Source organism: Tinamus guttatus, unplaced genomic scaffold (assembly GCF_059628265.1).
Source record: "Tinamus guttatus ecotype Peru unplaced genomic scaffold, ASM5962826v1 Tinamus_guttatus_pri_ptg000155l, whole genome shotgun sequence".
Classification (NCBI taxonomy): Eukaryota; Metazoa; Chordata; class Aves; order Tinamiformes; family Tinamidae; genus Tinamus; species Tinamus guttatus.
Window position 1 is genome coordinate 8252110 of NW_028288689.1, and position 23500 is coordinate 8275609.

General features: G+C 51.3%; 2 pseudogenes; both read right to left on the reverse strand.

Moving 5' to 3' along the window:
* Positions 1 to 284: 284 nt before the first annotated feature.
* Positions 285 to 3794, reverse strand: LOC148595085 (protocadherin alpha-13 pseudogene; annotated as a pseudogene).
* Positions 3795 to 10284: 6490 nt separating this feature from the next.
* On the reverse strand, positions 10285 to 11908 carry LOC104566609 (protocadherin alpha-5 pseudogene; annotated as a pseudogene).
* Between the last annotated feature and the right edge of the window lie 11592 nt (positions 11909 to 23500).

Consider the following 23500-nt stretch of genomic DNA (forward strand, 5'->3'; position numbering starts at 1 on the left):
TGTGACAGCTCTAATCACATGAATCTTCATTCACTTGATTAAATGATGGAAATACATCAAATAATGAAGAGGAAGTGTTCTCACAGACATTGCCTGATTAATAGGATATTTCGATCCTAAATATCCTCTGGAGATCAGCAAGGCTCCCAACTCCAGGCTCACGCTACCTGCAAAACAGTCATGGACAAGCATCACTGAGCAACTCCCTTGCCTCTCACTCTTTTGCAGGCAACCTGAGAAATGGAAAAGCCGTGTTTGCACAACAGGCAGGCATTCTCCTCCTGTTAGATTATGAGACATTCCTGGGCCTTACTGAAATCTCCGTGGTTATCGGGAAAACTTCTGCACTGGTCAAGCTCAACCTTCAAATCCGGACACGGCCAGGACTCACGCAGGGCCATCGCCACAATGCCAAGAAATGGGGGAATCTCAGGTTCTGCTTCCCACTCCCACGCTGATATAGGTTTCCACAGGTCCTAAAACAAACGGTGACATTCCCACAAAAAAATACAGAATGCATCTAATGAGAGTGTCTGCAAGCTTCCCTCAGAACCTTCTCGATTTGCAAGAAAACATCATATGCAGCTATAAATATTACACGAGAAAACAAGAAAAGATGTAAAGGAAATGCTGCGACAGCTCCAACGACACGCAGCACTGATTTTCTTCTATGTTACAAGAACCCAAAAGTGTAAGAGCGAATAACAGGTGCTAGGCAGGAGTTTGCATCTGCTGACTTTCAAAAGAACAAGGAAAGGGCATTCTCTTAAGCCTGGCTGGGAAGCATGCCTGAGAAGGAGTAGCTCAACGGGAAACTTTCGCGGGGAGGGAAGAAGAAGAAAAAAGGAAAAAAAAGAAAACAAGAAACAAAACAAAACCCACTGTTCTAGGGAAACTGTTACAGGGATTAGAAGATAAATTCACAGAAGGGATCCTATGGAACCCAAGGGTTTCTCCCTTCCGCCCCGAGCAGCTCTCGAATCGCCTCCACTTGACGCCCGAAAACATCAAAGACGGAGCCATCAGCGCTAATTGCGAGCAGCAGCTCTCCCGCATTGTCCATTCACACTCAAGAAAAAGTAAACGCATTAGGGAGTGTCCCCTTATCGTAGAGGCAGCGGATGTCGTTAATGAGGTAATCACCTTTCTTTCCTTGACAAAGGCTAAGTCTTGCACAACGAGCGTATCCGCATGAGAAAGACTCACGGCTCATGCTTCAGCCTGAATACACACAGACATTTCCTTTTGCTCTAAAGTCTCAGGCACAAATCTCGGCTATCAAAAGTATACTACGGAGTAAGGAAATCATGTTACAAAAAATATCTCAGTGATACGTAGTGGTTCGCCTCCAGAGATACAAGATCAACGTGGACAGAATCCAGATAAATCTGACAACTACCGGGACTCTTCAGTTTGCAAGCCCTGCTAAACAGAGACGGCAAGTGAATGCTCAGAAAAAAAAAATCAAACAAACAAACCAGTTACATAAGGGAAAAGAGCTCTACGGTGGTCTTTTTCTCCCCAGCAAAAGAATTTTTTATACCTCCTTATTCACTTGAAACTGCTGACTGAAGGTCTAACCTCCTGTTCACGTAGGCCCGTGAATGAAAAGAGACTCTCCAAAAAACCCTCTACAAAGATCTAAGCTCACTTCGTGTGAAGACCTCTGAGTCCGTGGGGACTTTCCCTCCAGAAAGAAAATTCCTTCTCAAAGCACACACGCCCTTCTAAAGTGGGGAGCTTTCGCAAGCGAAAGGAGGCACAACAGACAGCACTGCCTTCAGGCAGATATCAGAACATGTGACAAGCAGTCCCCGCGACAGAAGCCGAGGGAAGAGCCCAGATGAAGAAGGCAAAAGTGAGCAAGGAGCCTCAGAGGAGGGAAAGAACGGGGAAAGGAAGGACGGAGAAAAGAAAGTGCCACTGACCGTGTCCAGGAGAGCGGTGGGATCCTGCGGCGTCTCTTTGGGCGTGGAGCCCGCGGGCGGCGGGAAGTTGGGGCTGAAAACCATGAGGTCGCTCTTGCCCGCGCCCTCCGCCACGCACACGCTCCGGCTCTGGCGCTGCGAGTACGACCAGCTCCCCACTTCGCTGGCGCACACCAGCGTCGTCGGACCGGGCCCCGACAGCACGGACGCCCGCGGCGACCACCGCGACGCCGCGTACAGCACCACGGCCAGCAGAAACACGCTCGACACCGCGCAGATGGCCACCATCAGCCACACGTTCGTCGTCGCCGACGGGGACGCGCCGCCATCGACGACCGATGCCGACCCCCGAAACACCGACCCCGACGAACCCGCTCCCACGCCCGCCGCCAGCGCCGCCTCGGTGCCCTCGCCCAGCGACACGCTCAGCGTGGCCGTGGCCGAGCGCGCCGGCTCGCCGTGGTCCCGCACCACGATGAGCAGCGTCTGCCGCGGCCCGTCCGCCTCCTCCAGCGCCCGCGCCGTGCTCACCTCGCCGCTGTACAGACCCACGCGGAACGCGCCCTTGCCCCGCGCCTCCTGCAGCTCGTAGCGCAGCCACGCGTTGTAGCCCGAGTCCGCGTCCACCGCACGGATCTTCGCCACCACCTGCCCCGCAGGAGAACCCCACGACGCCCACGCCCACAACGACCACCCCGACGAAGACGACAACTCCGACGAGGGCGACCCTCCCGCGCCGCCAGCCCAGGGGCCCGCGCCGCCCCCCTCAGGCGGCAGCAGCGACGGAGCGTTGTCGTTCTCGTCCACCACGAAGAGCTGCACCGTGGCGTTGCCGCTCAGCGACGGCTCCCCCGCGTCCACCGCGCGCACCTCGAACTGCAGCACCTGCAGCTCCTCGTAGTCCAAGGGCTGCAGCGCCCACACACGCCCGCTCTCCGCGTCCACCGACACGTAGCTCGACGCCGAGCGCGACCCCGACGCCGACGCGCCCTCCCACAACGAGTAGCTCACGCGCCCGTTGCCCGCCTCGTCCGGGTCCCGCGCCCACACGCGCGCCAGCTCCGCGCCCGCCGCGTTGTTCTCCCGCGCCAGCACCGTGTACACGGCCTGCGCGAACGCCGGCGCGTTGTCGTTCACGTCTGACACCGGCACCCGCAGGGCGCGCCGGGCGCGCAGCGGCGGCGTCCCGCCGTCCTCCGCACGCACCTCCACCTCGTACTCCGACACACGCTCCCGGTCCAGCGCCTCACGCAGCACCAGCGAGTACGAGCCCTCGAACGTCGACACCAGATCGAACGGCGACGACGGCCACACCGCGCACCGCACGCGCCCGTTCGACCCCGAGTCACGGTCCGACACGCTCAGCAGCGCCACCACCGTCCCCAGCGGCGCGTCCTCGGACACCGGCACCGACAGCGACGTCACCCACACCTCCGGCGCGTTATCGTTCACATCCAACACCTCCACCTCCACGCTGCAATGTCCAGTTAGCGGAGCATGTCCTTTATCTTTCGCTTCCACTTGTATCTCGTAAAAACGATCATCTTCAAAATCCAGGGGACCTTTGAGCCTCAGCTCTCCTGTCCTTGGGTCTATTATGAACAAGTCTGTTCCACTAAGAGGGATTACACTGGCCACAGTATACAACAATCGGCCGTTGATTCCCTCGTCCGGATCCATAGCGCTAACTCGCAGCACCAATGTCCCATCTGCTATGTTCTCCGCCAACTGCACTTTATAGACGGACTGGTTGAACTCGGGCACGTTGTCGTTCACATCCAGCACCGAGATCACCAGCTCCATTGTGCCCGATAGCGACGGTCTGCCCCCATCACTCGCCGTCAGCACTAAACGGTGCGCAGACATCGCCTCCCGGTCCAGCGACTTCGACAGAACCAGGAACAATGATTTTCTTTTTTCATCCGAGGATTTTACTTCTAGAGCAAAATGTTCGCTGGGGCTGAGTTTGTAGGAGAGCTGCGCGTTCGCTCCTATATCCGCGTCAGATGCGCCCTCCAGAGGGAAACGCGAGCCGGGAGGGGAATTCTCCGATATGCTGAGGTTTTTTCGGGCGGCGGGGAAGAGCGGGGCGTTGTCGTTGATGTCGGTGACCTCCAGCTCCACGTGAAAGACGCGCAGCGGCCGCTCCACCAGCACCTCCAGGCGCAGCGTGCACGGCGCGCTCTTGCCGCACAGCTCCTCCCGGTCCAGCCGCGAGCTCACCACCAGCGCCCCGCTCGCCCCGCTCACCTCCACGCTCGCCGGACGACCCTTCGCCACCAGACGCAGCCGACGCGCCTCCACCTCGCCCGCCTCCACACCCAGGTCCTGCGCCAGCCGGCCCACCACCGTGCCGCCCTTGGCTTCCTCCGGCACCGAGTAGCGCACCTGACCGCCGACCAGCGCCCACGCCGCCTGCAGCACCAGCACCCGCACCGCGGACCGCACGCACACGCCCATGGCCAGCGCCGGGCCCGCACCGGCCCCGCGCGCTTCCCCGACACCCACGCCGCTCGCCGCCGCCGCTCCCTGCACCGCCGCCCGCGGCCTCACGCTCCCCCCGCGCTCACAGCCGGGCTTTCCGCCGCACCGGGGCGGAGCCGACGCGGACGCCGCCGTTTCTGAGCCTGCAGCGACACCGTGTGCCCCGCCGCCTCACACGCGCCCGCGGAGCCGCCTCCTTCCGAATGGCAGCTCTGGGACCGCCGCTACCGGCACCGGCCCCCGTCGCCCCGAACCTCCCTGAGCACCGACTGTACTCGGCACCGCCGCTCCGGCACCAGCCCTGCGGTGACGTCTCGGCTCAGATGATGCGGACTTCTCTGTTCGGCATTTCACACGGAAACACCACCATAGATCGGGGACATCTTCCGGGACAATCCACCTTTCCCGGAACAAGAATTTTTCAACCGCTTCTCCTTCAGAAGACAGTTTTTTTTTTTTTTTTTGGTTTCACCCATATAAACGAACATCAGAAAACAGCCTACTGTTATTTTTCTGTCTTTGTTGTTGTTTTTCCTTTTGTTTTTCTTTAACGCATTGAAGACTCAAAAGTGCTGTAGGACCTGCAACTTGTGGTAGCAGGTCCAATGGGGTACAAGAAATCATTGGGAAGGGGCAGAATCTGAACGACAACAACAAAGGATGCAGAGGGAAAAGGAATGAAGTGCCTGGTACCTATTCTGGCTTGAAGACGTTATGGTAGACTACGCAGAGAACGTGGATGCTCCCGTTGTTTTCTTTGTGAGAAGATGGCAATGACTTGAAAGAAAAGCTCCCCGGAAAATCAGAGTACGTGAAATATGGCCCCCTTCGGTCTTGTCTTCATCTGAAGTTCTCTACGATTCATGCTGGTGAGTTGTTTTTTCTTTCCTCTCCCCCCCGGCCCCCCTCTCTGTACAACCTTTCCCTCCATTTCCTACTTCATTTCTATGTCCTTCCATTATCTTCTCATCCCGACCATTCTCTTCTTTTCTCCCTTTCTCCTTCCATATTTCTCCCATTTTGCCATTTTTTTTTGTAAATGCTGATGCCAATCTTGACTTGAAGCACGGATAGGACTTTAGATAAACCTACCATGCCTCTTCCTGCTGCTTGCTCGTCATAAGCTGCGTGAAGTTCTGAGGATTTTGAAGGTCTCTTGAGAACTGCTTTGCAGGGGAAATCTCTCTCTGCATGTGCCCCTGAACACAGAACCACTGCAGCATAGAGCACTCCTGGGAAGGCCTTCAGCAATCCGACCCTGTGCTCTCCCCTGCCCTTCACAGCTTATCCTCATTCCTCTTTGCTCAGAAGGCATAACACATCTCTTGGCTTCTTGCAGACCTTGCCAAGCAGACACTCTACACATGCAGCTCAGCTCACTTGCTGGAAGATAAGCATGCTCTGCAGCCTCCATCCACCACTCCATCCACGGCAAAGATGTGGCTCTGCAATTTAATGCACTCCCTTTAATTGTCAGGAAGAATAGCACAGATCATATTAAAAAAAAAAAAAAAAAAAAAAAAACAACTACTTGTCCATAACAGAATCTCCAGTCTTTTGAAGATTGGAGTTCCCCAAACATGTTTCATGCTAAAAAAGCCAAGAATTTCCTTGTTCCAGTACCAAAATAGGAATTAGTCCCCATGCGCTCTGACATTCTTAACACCATCAACCTAGCCCATAACGTCAAGCCATTAAGGTCAGCTTAAGACAACGCAGAGGCATGTGCCTCTCAGGCACATCATCCTCTTTTGCAGTTTGAAATACCAGAGAATAAAAACAGGTTCTGAAGACCTTTCTTCTGAAGAGGTTGTAATGTAATTCTCCAGGGAACAGGAACAAGGATATCTTCCATAGAAGAAGTGCTTGAACAGATGGCACATGGCCTCAGTTTCAAAATCTCACAGACATCACATTGAAAGCATCTGCATCTTGCACACCAATACTGAAACAACTTTAAATCAGGCTAGCAACAGGGAAAGGCCTGGTAGGGGAAATAGTGTTCCAGGTGGTACATGCATGCCCACCCCCAGCGATCAAGATATTATCCCAATATATGTAACTGTACTCTCAAGAAATCAAGCGAGGCCTTCCACCAGGGGAGCCATTAAGGGCACAGTCAGGAGTCATGAATGAAGAATCGAGGCCTTATCCAAGACAGAACTGGAGCGTTTCCACTTTTCCAGAGAGGCGATGGAAAAAAGTACATCCTGAAACACTGTGTAAGCATTCTACTGCAACAAATAGTAGCATAAGAGGTCTGGCAGCTCTGGAATAATGACAATATATAATATATATAAGCACGAATATATAACCATGCAGAATACCAGAGAGGGAGACCTCTATTACGGTCCCACAAACAGCACACAGGAAATCACACAGAAGGATTAAAATACTCACCACCCTTTACCAGCCAACCAGCCTCACACATAGTCCATATGGACAGTCCTAGCAATGTCAGGGACTTGTTACTTCTGCAGATCAACCTGGACACATGTTGATAAGGAAATCCTCAGAGAATGGAGAAGAAAATGTAGGGGAAGACCAAGGATCTAGTATTCTTCCTTTTGCACAGGGAAGAAGTGCAAATGATTCATTTCCAACTCCAGTTTAGCATTCCAAGCAGGCATCCATACATAAAACAACAGAGCCAGGAGTTCAGAACCCAGTGTTCAGAACATTTCAGTACAGGAGGAAAACAGTGCTGCTCACACCCAGCACATGTCCCTGAAGCCTTTTGAAACTGTACTGCCAACAAATTAAAAGAGTCTGCATCTTGCACACCAATAGTGAAACATCTCTTAAATCAGGCTGGCAACAGGTAAAGGGGCTGGTGCTAGTGGGAGAAATGGTGTCCCAGCTGGGACATGCATGCTCACCCTCAGCCACCAAGCTACTATCAGAGCATGTTTATCTGTACTCTCAAGAAACCAAGGCCTACCCACCAGGGGAGACATTAAAGGCATAGACAGGAGCCACAGGCGATGAGCTTCCACTGCTGTTGCTGGAGACTGAACACAAGTCCTGGGCCAATGCCCTGCAGATGACACAGCAACCTATTTTTCCCTCCCCAATCTTTCCTGCATCTTGCACCTACCTTGAGATTTGCTCTTCTGCCACTACCCTGTAAAGAACTAGTTACGTTAGAAATGTCCTGGAATCAAGGCCTTATCAAAGACAAGCTTCACCTCCTGAAATGTAATTGAAACTCTTGCTTTTTCCTTGACAGACCAGGAGCTTTTCCAGCCATCCCACTAAGTCCAAGTAATACAGAGGCAATGGAAAAAAGTACACACTGTGTCAGCGTTTTGTTACAACAAAAATTAGCTTAAGAGGCCTGCCCGTTTCCATATAATTATATGCTTCATACAAAGCATGAATATAAAACCATATTAAACCCCAGAGAGGGAAGCCATGTAGCACTGCCACACAAAAACCACACAGGAAAAAAAAAAAAGGAATAAAATATTCAAGATAACAACCAAAGATGCAGAATGGCTGTGAAATACGTCTGTTATAAGAGTAGATTGCATAGGAAACAGTTGTGATTTTCTCCCACTTCTCAAAGGTGCGGACTAAGGGGTATGAGTAGAAGTTAGACAAAAACTCTCAGCACTCCTCCCTGATTTCCACTGAGCCTTGGGAAAGGCCAAGGCTTCCACGATGAACACTGAACCATAGTATAGAACAGATACACCAAGTGTTTTTGCTGCCATTCAGAGGGACCTCAACAGACTGGAGAGATGGAGCAGTGGGAGCATCATTAAGGGTAAGTGTAAGATCCTGCAGCTATGGAGAAATAAACCCTTACACAGGTAGAAATTGGGACTGCCCTGCTGGAGAGCAGCCACAGAGACGAACCTGGGAAGGCTGGTTCACCATGATCCAACAAAGGGCAACTTGTGTTCAAGAAACCCAACGGTATGATTAAGGGATTGCAGCACCTCTCCTGTGAGGTGAGGCTAAGACATTGCGCCTGCTCACCATAAAGAAGAGAGACAAGAAGAGTGTTGGGTGGTCGTGGCAAATAATAGCAATATTTACAAGTATCTAAAGAGGTGGGATAACACCGGCAGCTAAGCAGGAGATTGGGTCTCCTGTCTTTCAAAACCACAGGGGAAGGGCCCTTAAATCTCGCTGGAAAGCATGTCTGAGATGGAAAAGGTCCCAGCGTCACAACCCCGACAACTTCACAGTTTGATGAAAATCCCATCACCAGCACTGACGAGAAGACCCTCCTCCAGCACCACTACCAAAAGCAAAGAAGAAAAAAAAAATCCGGGGATAAAGGGAAGAAGTTCACAGAAGGGATCCTACCGAGCCCCACCGGCCTCCCTCTCATTCACTCACGCCGGAGAACATCAAAGACGGAGCCATCAGCGCTAATTACGGGCAGCACCTCCCTCGCATTGCCCATTCACACCCAAGGAATGGAAAACGCCTTACGGAATTACGTGCATCTACTGAATGCGGTTATGCCATTCATGAGGGCAATCACTTTTCTTTGTCAAAGGCTGAATCTTCTATAACGAGCATATTTGCATGAGAAGGATGCACCGCTCATGCTTCACCACGAGTAGGCACAGACTTTTCCTCTGAAGTCTCAGGCACTCTGCTTGGCTATCAGACGTTTTTGTACCTCCTTCTCTGATTTGAAACTGATGAAAGAAGGTCAAAACTCTTATTGAGGCAGACCGGTGCATGAAAAGGGGCTCTCTGCAGATTTAACAAGACCTCTAAGCACACTTCGTGTGAGGATCTCCGTAGGGACTTCCCCTCCAGAAGTTACCCTCCTTCTCAAAGCACACATCCGCTCCGAAAGCTGAGAGCATTTGCAAGTGAAATAAGATACAACAGACAGCACTGCCTAGAGGTAGACATCAAAGAGGTGGCAAGGAGCAGCCCCCTGAGAGGAGCCGAGGGAAGAGCCCGGATCAAGGAGACGCCACGAAAGACAGAGGCAAAAGCGAGCAAGGAGTCTCAGAGGAGGGAAAGAACAGGGAAGGGAAGGACGGAGAAAAGAAAGTGCCACTGACCGTGTCCAGGAGAGCGGTGGGATCCTGCGGCGTCTCTTTGGGCGCGGAGCCCGCGGGCGGCGGGAAGTTGGGGCTGAAAACCATGAGGTCGCTCTTGCCCGCGCCCTCCGCCACGCACACGCTCCGGCTCTGGCGCTGCGAGTACGACCAGCTCCCCACTTCGCTGGCGCACACCAGCGTCGTCGGACCGGGCCCCGACAGGACGGACGCCCGCGGCGACCACCGCGACGCCGCGTACAGCACCACGGCCAGCAGAAACACGCTCGACACCGCGCAGATGGCCACCACCAGCCACACGTTCGTCGTCGCCGACGGGGACGCGCCGCCATCGATGCCCGATACCGCCCCCCGAAACACCGACCCCGACGAACCCGCTCCCACGCCCGCCGCCAGCGCCGCCTCGGTGCCCTCGCCCAGCGACACGCTCAGCGTGGCCGTGGCCGAGCGCGCCGGCTCGCCGTGGTCCCGCACCACGATGAGCAGCGTCTGCCGCGGCCCGTCCGCCTCCTCCAGCGCCCGCGCCGTGCTCACCTCGCCGCTGTACAGACCCACGCGGAACGCGCCCTTGCCCCGTGCCTCCTGCAGCTCGTAGCGCAGCCACGCGTTGTAGCCCGAGTCCGCGTCCACAGCACGGATCTTCGCCACCACCTGCCCCGCAGGAGAACCCCACGACGCCCACGCCCACAACGACCACCCCGACGAAGACGACAACTCCGACGAGGGCGACCCTCCCGCGCCGCCAGCCCAGGGGCCCGCGCCGCCCCCCGCGGGCGGCAGCAGCGACGGAGCGTTGTCGTTCTCGTCCACCACGAAGAGCTGCACCGTGGCGTTGCCGCTCAGCGACGGCTCCCCCGCGTCCACCGCGCGCACCTCGAACTGCAGCACCTGCAGCTCCTCGTAGTCCAAGGGCTGCAGCGCCCACACACGCCCGCTCTCCGCGTCCACCGACACGTAGCTCGACGCCGAGCGCGACCCCGACGCCGACGTGCCCTCCCACAACGAGTAGCTCACGCGCCCGTTGCCCGCCTCGTCCGGGTCCCGCGCCCACACGCGCGCCAGCTCCGCGCCCGCCGCGTTGTTCTCCCGCGCCAGCACCGTGTACACGGCCTGCGAGAACGCCGGCGCGTTGTCGTTCACGTCTGACACCGGCACCCGCAGGGCGCGCCGGGCGCGCAGCGGCGGCGTCCCGCCGTCCTCCGCACGCACCTCCACCTCGTACTCCGACACACGCTCCCGGTCCAGAGCCTCGCGCAGCACCAGCGAGTACGAGCCCTCGAACGTCGACACCAGACCGAACGGCGACGACGGCCGCACCGCGCACCGCACGCGCCCGTTCGACCCCGAGTCACGGTCCGACACGCTCAGCAGCGCCACCACCGTCCCCAGCGGCGCGTCCTCGGACACCGGCACCGAGAGCGACGTCACCCACACCTCTGGCGCGTTGTCGTTCACATCCAACACCTCCACCTCCACGCTGCAATGTCCCAATAATGGTAGGGCCCCCCAGTCTTTTGCTTCAATCTCCAGGTCATAGAATTCTATGTCCTCAAAATCCAGCGTCTCTACAGTACTTACTTCCCCTGATTTGGGGTCTATTCTGAACAAATCCTTCACCCTCGCAGCAGTGGTGTCGCTAAAGGCGTACGACACTTGCTGATTAACGCCCTCGTCCTTGTCTGTCGCTGTTAGCTGGAGAATCACCTTTCCCGGGGGCGTATTTTCAGGTAACTGTACTTTGTAGACCGTCTGGTTGAATTCGGGCGCGTTGTCGTTCGCATCAAGTACCGAGATCACCAGCTCCATTGTGCCCGATAGCGACGGTCTGCCCCCGTCACTCGCCGTCAGCAGCAAACGGTGCTCAGCAATCGCCTCCCGGTCCAGCGACTTCATTAATACAAGCGCTACAGATGTTTTTTTTTCGTCTTTGGATTTCAGTTCCAGAGCGAAATGCTCGCTGGGGCTGAGTTTGTACGAGAGCTGCGCGTTCGCTCCGATATCCGCGTCCGACGCGCCCTCCAGAGGGAAACGCGAACCCGGCAGACTTGATTCTGCCACACTGATGTTTTTTCGTGGAACGGGAAAACGCGGAGCGTTGTCGTTGATGTCGGTGACCTCCAGCTCCACGTGAAAGACGCGCAGCGGCCGCTCCACCAGCACCTCCAGGCGCAGCGTGCACGGCGCGCTCTTGCCGCACAGCTCCTCCCGGTCCAGCCGCGAGCTCACCACCAGCGCCCCGCTCGCCCCGCTCACCTCCACGCTCGCCGGACGACCCTTCGCCACCAGACGCAGCCGACGCGCCTCCACCTCGCCCGCCTCCACACCCAGGTCCTGCGCCAGCCGGCCCACCACCGTGCCGCCCTTGGCTTCCTCCGGCACCGAGTAGCGCACCTGACCGCCGACCAGCGCCCACGCCGCCTGCAGCACCAGCACCCGCACCGCGGACCGCACGCACACGCCCATGGCCAGCGCCGGCCCCGCACCGGCCCCGCGCGCTTCCCCGACACCCACGCCGCTCGCCGCCGCCGCTCCCTGCACCGCCGCCCGCGGCCTCACGCTCCCCCCGCGCTCACAGCCGGGCTTTCCGCCGCTCCGGGGCGGAGCCGACGCGGACGCCGCCGTTTCTGAGCCTGCAGCGACACCGTGTGCCCCGCCGCCTCACACGCGCCCGCGGAGCCGCCTTGGTCCGTCCGACCGTCCCCAGATCGCCGCAGGGGGCACTGGCCCCTCCGCCCCGAACTGCCCCAGTCACAGACATTCCGACTCCGGCTGCCCTCTCTGATTCTCCTCTTTGCACCCACGCAGTTGAGCCAGAGCGAGTAGCTGTCCCCCCGCCTCCTTTTTTTTTTTTTTTTTTTTTTTTTTTTTTTTTCCCACCGTTAGCCGATAGGAAAGGACTCTAGAGTGATTTAAAGAGTGATTTAAGACCTGCAGTAGCTTCTTAGCTTCTCAGTCATGGTGCAGGGAAACACTGACAAGAGGCAGAATCTGCACAATAACAACAGGATGCTGAGCGAATGGGAACAATGAATCTGAAAATCAGAACATATTTCTTCTTCTGAACGAAATGACAGACTATGCAGAGAACAAATGAGCTACCCGCACTTTCTTTGGTGAGAACGAGGCAATGACCCAAAAAGCAGAAGCGAGCAGAAAGAGGAAAAGAGAGCACAGGAAAAACCCGGCCACTTCTGTCTCGCCTTCCCTCCATGAGAAGCTCTCTGTTCACCTCCACATCCGCAGCTAAAACTACCACAGAAACAGCTGTCAATGCTAACTATGGCACATCAGCTCCCTGGGATGGTACAGTCATACCCAAAGAAAGCAATCTCGTTAAGGAGTACCAGTATTCAGCAGAGAGCCATAATTTTCCTTTCTGCTGGTGAGTTCTTTTGTTTTTCTCCAGTTTCCTGTGCTTCCTTTCTCTCCATTTCCTACTCTTTCCCTTTTATCTCCTTCCATTTTCTTGTCACCCCTACTATTCTCTTCTTATCTCCATCTCTCTCGCTTCTTTATATCTTTCATTTTCGAAAGAGTCTTCTAAATGCCTATGCCACTCTCGACATGAAGCATGTGCAGGACTTTGCTGGTGCAGGACTTTATGCAAAACCTCTCCTGTCTCTTCCTCATCGTGTCTTTCATGAGATCCTCAGTACTGCAGGTTTTGAATAGCTCTCAAAACTGCTTACTGGGAAAGTCTCTGTCTATCTTCTAACTCTCTCTCTATATGCATTTGCCAACGACTCAGAGTCACTGTGGCATGGAGCACACTTGGGAATACCTTCAGCGACAGGACCTGGTCCTCTCCTCCACCTTCCATGACTTGTTCTCATTTCTCTTCACTCAGAAGGCATTCCAGGTCTCCTGGCTATGTGCAGGCCCTTCAAAGCACACTCTCTACATCTGCATCTCAGCTAGCTCAGCTCACTTTCTGGAAGATGAGCATTCTCTGCAACCTCCATCCACAACAAAGACCAAGCCTTGCACAACACAGTCACAGGAGAATGATTTCTGAATGATCACTGCTAACAGCAGGGATGGATTGTTCCTTCTTGCAAGGATGGCCTTGGGGTGTGGTGCAGCGGTTTCATGCACTCTCCATCATCAGAAAGTATAGTACAGACCAAAGAAAGCATATTGAAAAAAAAAAAAAAGTCTACTAATTTACTAGTTTGTAACAGAATCACCTACCCTTTCAAATACAGGAATGTGCACCCCTCCCCACCTGCGACCTGTTCCATATGAATGGTCCTAAAAAAGCCAAGAATTTCCTTACTTCAGGAAGGCCACCTGGATGCACTTGACAAGGAAATCCTCCGAGAACAGTGTAAAAATGTAGAGGAAGACCAGCTACCTAGTGTTCTTCCTTTGGCACCAGGAAGACTTTTTTTTTTGTGTGTGTGTGTGTGTGAGCCGCCTTCTCCACTTGAAACTGCATGATTCATTTACAGCTCCTGCTCATCTTTCCAGGTGAGCATCCCCTACCAGAACAACAGAGCAACAGAGCCAGGACTTCAGTTCCAGTACCAATACAGTAATTAGTCCCCACACACTGTCTCACACCTATTAACATCATTCACCTAGCCCATAACCAGAAGCCATGAAGCCATTTGCGTGGAGAACATCCACAAATACTCCCTCCACATCCACTGACAAAAACACAAGCCACCCTCCTACACTCAATCACTCGTGCTTCCTCTCACACCTCACGCTGTGCCAGGAGGCTGTATGGAAGGCAAGAGATCACACACTGGCTGGGTCAAACCTGTAGGCATCACCCTGGCAATATTACATCCATCCGAGTTAAATATCAGAAGACTTATTCCTGCTGAAGGGTTTCTGAAGAGATTCATCAAATTAATCTTGAGTATGCATCTTGAACAGAAATACATCTCTTGTAACAGGCTAAGAATGGAAAGGGGCTAGTTCTGGTGGGGGAAATGGTGCCGCAACTTGTACACGCATGCTCACCCTCATCTATCAAGATATTCTGACAACATATTTACCTGTATTCTCAAGAAATCAAGCAAGGCCTACCACCAGGAGCACCATTAACAGGCACAATCAGGAGCCATGAGTGACGAGCTTCCACTGGTGTTTCTGGAAACTGAACACAAATCCTCGATCAATGCACCCTGGACGACAGAGACACATACTTTGCCCTTCCCATACTTTCTGGCATATTACACCTACCTTGAAATTTGCTCTTCTGTCGCTGCCCTTCAAAAATTAAGTATATTAGCAGTGTCCTGGAATTGAGGCCTTATCAATGACCAGCTTCATCTCCCGAGACGTAATTCAAGCTCTTGTTCCTTCCCTAGACAGCAATGTTTCCACTCACCCCACTAAGGCAATGGAAATAAGTACATCTTGGGACAAGCCTGCCAACTCTGGTGTAACAACACAGATAAGCCTGAATATATAACTATATGGAACTCCAGAACAGTAAACTTGTAGTACACTCACACAAATACCACACAAGAAAACAAGGAATAAAATATTCAAGATTCAAGATTCTCTCATGCTTCTCACAGGTCAGGACTAAGGAGTACAAGTAGAAGTTAGGCAAAAACTTTCAGAACTCTTCCGTCTTGATTTCCACCGAGCCTTGGAAAAGGCCAAAGCTTCCACAAGGAATATGTTTGCATGGGAAGGATTCATGGCTTATGCTTCACCACGAACAGGCACAGGCTGCATTTGATACAGTGTCAGAGCTCAGTGGTCAAGTCTCCTTGGTTGTCAAAGAACACACCATACAACAGGGAAATCACATTAAAAACAACATCTTAGTTACACTGTGACACAGCGGTCCATCTTCTGAGATACAACACCAGCCTGAGAGATGGTCACTGTGGATGGACTCCAAATGCACCTGACCACTCCAGGGGCTCTTCAGTCTACAAATCCTACTGAATACACAGACCAACAAGTGAATGCTCAAAAAAAGGAAAAGATAAAGAAGGGAAGCAAGCTGTACTGTGATGTTTCTCTTCCTCAGGAAATACAAAAAAAGTATCTCCCTTTTACTTGAAACAGCTGGATGAAGGTCACACATCTTGTTCAGGCAGGCTTGCATTTGAAAAGGGGTTCTCTAAAGGCTCCACCATAAACCTCCACATGTTCTCGTGGACTCAGAGGTTAGAGGGAACACAAGCGGAGGTTAGAGGGGACTTTCCCTACAATAAGGAAAGGGATCCTAGAGCAAGCAGCAAGTAGGACGTCCCCACAAACACAATGGGCTAAAATTCACAAAACGTAGAATTCAACTTTGGTCTCAGCTCCATACTCTGTGGATGCCAGATGTCTTTAGACACAGTCAAGCACATTCAGGAAGGAAGAGGATACTCAAGGATTACCTCAGTGGACGTAATTATATAATACAAGGACGTGGTAGGATTTCAACATCAAGTCCTCTCTCAAGGCCTTAGGATCTTCTCCAAGCCTCCTCAACATCCCCCAACAAGCAGACATTCCCTGTTCTTGGGTTATGAAACACGCCACATCATCCCTGACATATCCACCTCCCTCAGACAAGGCTCAGGATCACATATCAAATCAGGACAAGGCCAAGTTTCATTAAAGGAAAATATATATCAGCCTGATATATATATATATACACATATATATATGTCACATATATATATCAGGCCGATTATTCACAGTTTGCAAGCAAGCACCAAATACAGCTGCAAATACATATCTAGAAAGACAATTATGTGTAAAGAGCTGTGACAGCTTCAAACCCAAGTGGTACTAATTTTATTCTAGTGACAACAACCCAGGTCCGGGAGAACGAATGGCAACCACAAGGCAGGAGGTTTGTTATGTACACTTTGAAAACTCATGAGAAAGTGTTTCAAGGATAAGACCAAGAAATAACGTTATGTAACTTTTTATGGTGATGCTGAGACCTCTCTAATCACACCATTCATTTTACCAAATGTTGGAAATACATCAAATAACAATGATGTAAGAGCAATGCTTCTCACAGACCATATCTACTGGATAGGATAATTTGACATTAAGGGAAAAATAGAGACGGGGTGTTCTGCTAAAAGCACAAATGAAAATGTTCAGGATGGTACATCTACAACAAAAGAAAGGAAGGGGGAAAAAAAAGATTTTGCCCCTGCCTCCTTCTCCATATGTCTAGCAAGAATACATGTATCCAACAATAAGGCACAAATACCACAAGACCATTTAAAGGTTGTACAAGCTGAAATTAGCTCCCAGACCGAGAAATTGCAAAAGCATAAGCTCCCACAACTGTGTTCCCAAAAAGGAAATATTAACGCTCATCAGAAGGTATTGTGGTGATAAAAATAAGGAAGGCATTAACAGAAGGGATTCACTCACCCAAAAATAGAGCCTCCAGAAGTTGGACTCCTTCTGAAATCACGCTATTGGCTCTGAGACCTGCCAGTATTTGCAAGAGAAACAACAACGAGCAAGTATTCCCCCTTTCTTGGGGAAGGATACATGCCATATCTCCAATATCTCTGCGTGCCTCGGATAAGGCTCACTGACACACTTCAAAACAGGAGTAGGACAGGTTTCACTCGGGGCCATTGACACAGTGCCAAGAGATTGATCGACCACAACCAGCTCCCACCCTTCTGCTTCCCAGTCGCAACCAGACATAGCCATCAGAGCCATATATGTACAGACATACATATATATATATATGAAGATTCCATCACATGTGTAGTAACTGGAAGATTCTCTAAGCCTGATCATTCAAGTTTTGCAAGCAAGCACCAAAGGCAACTGCAGCTACTGCATATCTAGAAAGACAATTACATGTAAAGGGTTGGTGCAACAGCTCCAACCACAAGCAGCACTGATTCTACTCAGTGTGACTACTACCCAACCCTGGAAGAGCGAACGACAGCTACTAGCCAGGCTCTGGGGTTTGGAAGATTTGAAAAATCATGAGAAAGTGTTCCCTGTGTAAGATCATGGAAAAATTCTACAGAACTTTTTATAACAGTGCTGTGCCAGCTCTATTCACATGAATCTTCGCCCTTCACTTTATCAAATGGCAGAAATAGATCAAAAAATGAAGAGGAAGTGTTCTCACAGACAATAACTAATGAATAGGATAATATAAATACCTTCTCAAGATCAGCAAGGCTCCCAGCTCCAGGCTCGCACTACCTGCAGAACGATCATGGACAAGCATCATTGAGCAATTCCCTTGCCTCTCACTCTTCTGCAGGCAACCCAAGAAATGGAAAAGCCGTGTTTGCTCAACAGGCAGGCATTCTCCTCCTGTTAGATTATGAGACGTTCCTCGGCCTTACTGAAATCTCCATGGTTGTCGGGAAAACTTCTGCACTGATCAAGCTCAACCTTAAAATCCGGACACGGCCAGGACTCACTCAGGGCCATTGCCACGATGCCAAGAAATGGTGGCATCTCAAGCTCTGCTTCCCACTCCCACGCTGATATAGGCTTCCACAGATCCTAAAGCAAACAGTGACATTGACACAAAAAACCCTACATGCATCTAATCACAGTATCTGCAAGACTCCCTCAGACAGAACCTTCACGATTTGCAAGGAAGCATCAAACGCAGCTGTCAATACTACACATCGGAAAATAACAAAAGCTGTAAAGGAAATACAGCGACAGCTCCAGTCACACACAGTAATGATTTCCTTCTATGTGACGAGAACTCGAATGCAGAAGAGTGAACAACAGCTACTAGGCAAGAGATTGGGTCTGCTGACCTTCAAAACAACGGGGGAAGAGTCTTAAGTCTCTCTGGAAAGCATGTCTGAGAAGGAGATGGTCGCAGCGTCCCAACCCGGACAACTACACAATCCGATGCAAACTCTCAGCACCACTACCAATGAGAATACCCACTCCCCCGCAGCACGGCTACCAAAAGCTCCACGGCAAACGCTCACGAAAAACAAAACAAAACAAACCACAGCAACACAGAACAAACTTCCAGGGATAAAGGGAATAAGTTCTCAGAAGACATCCTAGGAAGCCCCAACGGCTCCCTCTCTCATTCACTCCCTCCCTCCCGCCGCGAATAGCTCTCGAATCGCCTCCACCTACTCCCCAGGAACATCAAAGACGGAGCCATCAGCTCTAATTACGGGCAGCAGCTCCCTCGCATTGTCCATTCTCATTCAAGGAAGGGTAAACGCGGTAGGGAGTAACCGCATTCAGTAGCTGCAGCTAATGTCGTTAATGAGGTAATCATCTTTCTTTCCTTGGAGAAGGCTAAGTCTTGCAGAACGAGCACATTTGCATGAGAAAGATTCACGGCTCAGTTCACCACGAATACACACTTTTTTTTTTCTTTTGCTCTGAAGTTTCAGACACACTTCTTGGCTATCAAAGAGCATACTACAGGGTGTTAAAGCAGGCACAAATTCCCATTGAGCTGTTACTTACACTCGGAGAATATATCTTCGCTTGAAGTGAGTTTACTGTCGCTGCTGCTTATCTTCCTTTCTTGCCGTCATTGTCAGTACATGTCGCCTAAATGTGATCTTTGATACTTTTTCTTTTGGGACCACGGGAGAAGTGAAACGGTCATGTGATGAAATATATTGAATGTGTTTGGCAGTTAACATGAAAATTTCGGAGATTACCCTGATCGAAGAGCTTTCAGGCGATATTGTCTGTTACCCGCCCGCTCAGCTGATATTGCAAGCTCACAGAGACGACCAAAGCAGTGTGACTCTGAAACAGACAGTAGAGAGGGAACGCGAAGAGAGCGCAAGTGCTCAGAAATGCAAGTCAAGCCGCACTCCCTCCTACTCAAAGTCATAGAAGGACAGCGGTGAGTAGAAGTACATTCAACACCCTTGGTAACTCAGGCTCCGCGGGAGGAAATAGGAAAAACAAGAGTCATGACATCGGCGAGATCACCCCCTTAAAAGACACAGGACAGAGCGCCTAGGCTTTACCAGTATCTCTGTTCTCCATTCGTGCTCACCACCTGCTCGAGTCATGCACGGGAATCCGCGCATTGATTTCGCCTGAAACCGATGCTAAAGGCTACCTTCCTCCCCGCCCACTCGCCTCGAGAAAGTCGGTGCGGGACTGCGGGAAGATTTTCGACCACATTCTCTACCTTTAGGGCGCAATGAGGTCACGATCCAGCTCCTGCCTACGCAGCTCTTCACTATCCACCTTTGCATCCACCTTCATCCACTGCCCCCTCTTCTGCCGATACCCTCTGCCGCTCTGCCTCCCGGCAGCAACAGTTGACATTACAGCAACTTAAGTTGCAAACGAGTTGCAGCTCGTTTTTTTTTACCAACTTAAGTTCGAAAGAGCGCTGAAACACGATCATTCTCCACTGACTCGAATTACATCCCTTTGGCGATCCGACTTAGCTCCACAGAGCTTTATTCTCGACATCTCCATTATGAAAATCTGACCCTGAAGGGAGTCAAATTTTGGGTCGACAGAAGCAATGTCTTGAGTCCAGATCCGCATTTGCCCACTGCTGTAACTTCTGTATAGCCTATGTCATCTGAATTTATCAAGAGTAAAGCACATACTCAAAGGCAAATTCTTCTGTGTACTTCATCTTTGCAATCTTACTTGCTTTTCCTTATTCCAAACAAGCAGAGGCTCATGTCCCCGACGAGGGCTTTCAAATAGACCACGTTTTCTGTTCCAAATCTTTCAACAGTGCAGGTAGAGCCTTTGAAGTTGGAGCTCGAAGACCATTTCCTTCCAGCACAACTCTTGAGTGAAGCACCTCGCCAGAGATTGTTATAGGGAGCCCTGTGTCCAGCTGCACCTCTGGGCTGGTTCTGCTGCTGCCGATGAGTAGAACATATTAAGGGCATTAGCACATTCCCGTCGCATTCAAAACTTCAGTACAGGATTTTTCAATTCATCCTTTATGCTTCTGTTACCAAGAAGAGGGATTCAACGAGTAAATCGATAAGGCTCGAACTTGTAAAATAGCGACTTTTTTCCTAACTGGAGAATACGATCCACATGAAATTTCTTGACAACTTATTCGTGTAGCAAAAGGAACGGATGGAGACCACTGCTTTCATTCGTGAATGGAAAGAGGTGCTGCATTAGATCTTCTATGTGCATAGCCATCATGCATATCAACACTAATCCAGGAAAAGTGGTGACTAAACAGTTTTTTTTTCCTACTTTCCTTTTTACACTTACCTTCTTGAGCAATCATTTCACAACATACTCAAAACGATGAAAAGATGCTTGCAGATCCACATTAAGTATGCTGTAAAATGCACTGGGACATTTTAATCAGTAAAGCATTTGTTTAATGAAAATAAACAAGTATTGTTATCAAGTGTACAGGACAGAGCAATATAATGTCCCTTTTCCTATGCTCTGTATAGTTCCTTGCACCATTTCCATATCCATCGAGCTGCAAATGCAATGAATGCTTCCAAAAAATCAGAGACCTGATCTTAAATGCAACTAAAGCTGTTTCTGTACACAAAGCAGCAGCTAAATAAGAAATCTATCATTTGGAAGAATTATTTCTTCCTTATCCAGGTCCAGTTTTCAAGCAGAAGGTTAACCTCATTCTAATTTCTGATTAAATTAGGCTATTTCTACCCTTTGCCAGATGTAGAGAACACCATACACTATAAATCCTGAAGCATACAAGAACTGCACTGCTAACAAAGATGTATAACTAACTTGCCTGTTCTACCACATGTATCTGTACTGAGAAGCTGCGAAAACCATAGGATACAGCTGAGATGATTATGCAAAAGGCCCACAAGTTGGTGCAGTTTCTATTGATAAAAAGGCTTAGTTCAACTTCACCGTCTTTGGTCAGCTTCAGTGTATGCCCTGTGCCTCTGACCAAGAAGCAAGAGCTACGAAGAAGTGATCCATTATCAAGAAAGCTAGAGAATCTGTACAGACAATCAGTTAAAGGTTCTTGCCAGGCAGGCCGGATGGCACAAGTACCTGTGTGTTACTCTGCTAGCCTCCTGTATTAGATAAAAAGGGTGACCGAGTAATTAAAATAAACTGTTACAAAATATTGGTGCTTCTTGTCATCCCGAGTTTAGTTTTTCCATCACCAGAGAACATGCGCTTGGACGCTGGGTTCTTAGAAGAGCCATTTTTGGATGTTTTCCCACTACATAATGCAAGGAACTTATAGAAGCTCTGACCAGTCTCGCAACGTTTAGGGAATACAAAAAAACAGACAGGCAGACCTTTTTTTTTTTTTTTTTTTTTTTTTTCTTCCGGGGAAATTAGGGAATCTTTATTTCCTCCACTGAACTCCAAGTATGACTTTAATTATAGGTTGAAATGTGTTGAAAAAAAAAACGGAGAACTAACAAGGGGGAGAGAAGCAGCAGTCTCAGCAAAATTGCTGCGCTGTGAGGTGCAGCCAGGGAATACGGAGCATTTCCAGCTTTCTCATCACCGAAATGAGAAAGTGCTGACCAGCAGCTCCATATCAGCCAGCTCAGGGCAATTGATGGGCATCTGAAAGGAAGACTGTCCCCTTCTAAAGGGCAGGAGAGCTCCAAGCTTGCTCTATTGTACTCGTCTTCCTACAAAGCGGGTCCTTATTGCCTCTTAATAGAGCCTAATGGTTAGAGCTTGGCGCAGAGAAGGTGAGATCAGATTTCAAAGAGAATGGGACCTACAAGGTTTGTAGGTCCTACAAGTGCTTCTCCCATCATCTGAGAGTGCCGTAATCACAGGAAAGGAGACTGTCCGTATGGGGCCGCACCAGCCCTTCTGCGGGACTCTCTGCAAAGGGCCATGCCGGAGGAGAGGCTGGGGAAGGACGATAACTTCATCACTTAGCAGCTGAAGCACCCGCCTCCGCGGGGTCTAGTCTTCGCTTCTTCATTTTACTTTTAGCAGCCAGAGAGGATAACGTAGGCAGGATTAGAGAGCTGGGAACGGAGAAAGAATCTGTCCTTCTGCATTCAGGGCGCTGTCAGAACTGTGACGTTCCCACTGTTTCCTGGGAAGCGGTTGGCAATATCCCCTGCTTGCATTTGCCTTTGGATGGGTGCCACCGGCATCCAGCCTCTGCTCCGGGCCTCACCGCCGTGATCTGCCGCCCGCACGGTGGGCAGCCCTCAACGCCGCCTCGGCTCAGCCTCCCAAGCTGCCAGCCTGGAAAAAGCAGAGATGGTCGAGGTCGGAGTGGGCATGAAAACCCAGCCACCTCCAAACTAACACCCAAGGCAGCACCTTGCCCTCGCTGGGTGCGCCCGGAGCCGCTTCTTGGCACTCGCTGGGTTCCGCGGTGCTGGCAGCGGCCCGCTACAGAGCAGGCGAAAATCCCGCTGTTCGCTTCCTCTCCTCTTCCTCCTGGCGCAGGAAACATCCCGACAGCCTTTGCTTCCGCCGCAGCGCCCCGATAGGCGACAGCGGCAACATCTGGCAGCGGGCAACAGCGGCATCGTGAGCACGGAGCGGTCATTGCAGCCCTCGGAGGACAGCGGGACCGGCAGGTCTGGTCTCGCCGCGGTGGCCCCGGCCCGGCTGTGCGACGCCGCCCCTAAGCCCGAGCCCCTGCTCGGCTGCCGCCCTGCTCGGTGCCCGGGGCCACGGCGGTTTCAGGCAAATTCAGCACAAGTCGCCCCTTCAATATCCCCCACCTCCCAGAGTGGGGGTTATCAAAGCGGGGATTTTTACATCCATCTGGATTTTAGAGACGGGGTGCTCAGACTGCTCAGGTTTATATGCTTCTTCTGTGGAAAACTTTCCTCTTTCACAATCCGTCAGGGGCATGTCTCTCACCACAAAACCCACTCTCTGAAGGCACCTGCGGCCATACACAGACCTCCTTCATCAATAAGCATTTTGGCTCTTTGTGCCTTGGCAAGAGCTTAGATAATAGCTTTTTCATAATACCACTTCTCTCCAGATCACATCAGCGACCTCATTTTCGCAGCTGGAATAAGGCACTGGGAGCAGAGGGGCCACTGAATATTAGTTGCATTGCTTACACCTCCACGTATGGGTGCAGACATCTGCATGGTGTTATAATCACTCCGCTGGGGCAGTGCGCCCCTTCACCCAGCCCAAAATTCAGAAGAGCTGAATCGGACC